We start from the raw sequence: 2,510 nt of genomic DNA on the forward strand, positions 1-2,510 counted from the left end.
TGGAGAGCAGGGGTGGCTGTCAGTGGGGAGCAGGTTGCTGGTTGGATTGACTTCCTGTGCTGTGCTTGCTGTTCTGATGTTTACATTCTTGGTTTTAATTCTTTACGTGGACCTCTGCTAAAACAGAGTTGCCAGGAATACAAAGTCTTTTGGTTTGCTTCTGCTCACCTTCACATTGTAATTTAGTGAAGTATTCTCCACGAATTTATGCAAGTGAATAGGTTCTAATCATAGATAAGCCATTAAGAACTGCTGTAAGTATAACTTACTAGTTAGAATTTTAACCATCTTCTAAAACCCACTGTACACACATACAGGCATGCAATAAAAAACACTGGTGTTGTATGAATAGAAGAGAAACAATATCTGGGAAAACAGTTCAATATTTGTAGTCCACAGGTTTTGTTGAGATTATTGTTTTGCTGACAAAGACTATTTGTTTTTTGAAGTTTCTCCCCCTCACAGAAAGCACAGGCAAAGTTCTTTCTTACTGGTAAAAGTTCACAGCTTACAGCAGCTGGTGAGGGAAATAAACTTTCATTACAATGTAGAGGTGTCAGTGTTGAACTGGGGTGGACAAAGTTAAAATCACACAGCACCAGGTTTATAGTCCAACAATTTAATTTGGAAGTACAAGCTTTCGGACCGCTCCTCCTCCATCCGGCAGCTACCGAGGCAGGATCATACGACACAGAATTTATAGTAAAAGATCAAAGTGTCATACGACTGATGCAATACATTGAACAAACCTAGATTGCTGTTAAATCTTTAATCACTTTGAATGGGTTGCAGATTTCGATTCATCAATATGTAAATCCCATAACTTCTTTCAAGTCACATTCCTGAGATAATTTAAGGTTTTATATTTTAAAAAAAGTGACATCTCAGCTCAGACCAATGGTTGAAATACAAAAAGACTCTAACCTCACATCTTTAATGCATTGTCTGAGCTGAGATGCCACTTGTTTTTATATGCTATCTCAGGAATGTGACTTGAAAGAAATTCTGGGATTTATGTATTGATGAATCGAAACCTGCAACCCATTCGAAGTGATTAAAGATTTAATAGCAATCTAGATTTGTTCAATGCATCGCATAAATTACATGATGCTTTGATCTTTTACTATAAATTCTGTCTTATGATCCTGCCCCACTACCTATCTGATGAAGGAGCAGCGCTCCGAAAGGTTGTACTTCCAAATAAACCTGTTGGACTATAATCTGGTGTTGTGCGATTTTTAACTTTTTTTTGTTAGAGAGAAAGACCTTGTCCAGGAGTCTGCAGGCTTTTGCCAATGTTTAAACCCAAAAGCTGTTCAGCTACCGAGGAAGCATTCAGATAATTGTTGTTCGCCTTTGGTCATAACTGGTTGCAACTCCACAAATGAATCAGCAACCTGATTGGATCTTACATCCTTGGAACCATTTTGTGTACAATGAATTCCCTCATTGATTGAGTATAACAGCAGTGTAAAGACGACAGACAGTGTGTTTCAGTAGCTTGCTTTTCCAGTAGCAACAATTCCTTCCACTGTCCTTGGTTCTAAAACAGTCTTTTTTGCATTTCACTTCATTCACCAATAAAGTATAATAAAATGATACTGTTTTTACAATGGAAATGCTTTAATCAAAGTAACAAGTGATGCATTCTTCTCTTCCCTATTGCAGCCTTTGACTCAGTTGATCAAGTCACCTTTGACAAGGCATCTTCTCCATTGTCCAGGTCCAAAAGGCTGTTAAGCATAATCAGTTGTCATCTTGAAACTTTATTCAATGGTTTTGTCTGAAACTTCTGAAGACTCTATCTTTGAGCCGTTTCTGTTTTTCATCTACATGATGTCCTTCGGTGATATAATTCAAAGTAGTGACACCAGTTCTCACAAGTACACTGATGATACTCAGCACTACTTCATCATGACTTCCTTTATCTCTGCTATCAGACCACACATCTGACATCCACTTTTGGATGAACCACAATTTTCTGCAGTTTGAGGTGGCAAGATCAAAGCATTTTCTTCTGTCCTGCTACAAGTTCTTTGCATCATTAGACCATAAGGTATAGGAGTGGAAGGAAGGCCATTTGGCCCATCAAGTCCACTCTGCCATTTAATTATGGCTGATGGGCATTTCAACTCCACTTACTCACAATCTCCCCGTAGCCCTTAATTCCTTGCGAGATCAAGAATTTATCAATCTCTGCCTTGAAGGAATTTAATGTCCCAGCTTCCACTGCACTCCGTGGCGATGAATTCCACAGGCCCACTACTCTCTGGCTGAAGGAATGTCACCTCATTATCATTATCCCCTCTAATTCTAAGGCTGTGCCCACGGGTCGTAATCTCTCTCTGCCGAATGGAAACAGGCAGCCAATCCTCAATATGTGCAAGTAGCTGACTTCGAATACCATGGGCCCTCACCTGACTCAACAGCATTCTGTGAGGCACCTTATCAAAGGCATCCCACCTCCCTTCACACACATTCCACCTCACCCCACCACACCCCACCCCACC

The sequence above is a fragment of the Chiloscyllium plagiosum genome, chromosome 18, assembly GCF_004010195.1.
Source record: "Chiloscyllium plagiosum isolate BGI_BamShark_2017 chromosome 18, ASM401019v2, whole genome shotgun sequence".
Lineage (NCBI taxonomy): Eukaryota > Metazoa > Chordata > Chondrichthyes > Orectolobiformes > Hemiscylliidae > Chiloscyllium > Chiloscyllium plagiosum.